Source organism: Elephantulus edwardii, unplaced genomic scaffold (assembly GCF_000299155.1).
Source record: "Elephantulus edwardii isolate Elephantulus edwardi_28Jun2011 unplaced genomic scaffold, EleEdw1.0 scaffold00028, whole genome shotgun sequence".
NCBI lineage: Eukaryota > Metazoa > Chordata > Mammalia > Macroscelidea > Macroscelididae > Elephantulus > Elephantulus edwardii.
This window is the reverse complement of record NW_006399778.1, coordinates 12,784,785-12,785,288: the sequence shown is the minus strand read 5'-3', so window position 1 is coordinate 12,785,288 and position 504 is coordinate 12,784,785.

The following is a 504-nucleotide window of genomic DNA, read 5'->3' as shown; positions in this document are numbered from 1 at the left end:
ACTAAGGATATTATAGCTAATGTCAGATGGATCTTGGCAGAGAGCAGAGAATAACAGAAGAATGTCTATCAGTGGTTCATTGACTATGCAAAGGCTTTTGACTGTGTGGATCACGACAAGCTGTGACTGACTCTGCGAAGAATGGGAATCCCAGAACATTTGATTGAACTGATGCGAAACCTATACTTGGACGAAGAGGCAGTTGTCAGAAGAGAGCAGGGAGACACTGGATGGTTCAAAATTAAGAAGGGGGGTCCATCAGGGATGTATTCTGTCCTCATACTTTTTATTAACAGCCTCAATCTCTTTTCCATCTATCCTGGTGCTTCCAGTTGTCCAAGTGGTGATGTTGACCTCCTCCCACAACTCATCTGGCCTTCATTCATTAGTGTTCAACGCCTCAAATCTATTCCTGAGATGGTTCTGAAATTCAGGTGGGATAGACTCAAAGTCATATTTTGGTTGCCTTGGATTTGGTTTACTTTTCCTCAGCTTTAGCTTGAA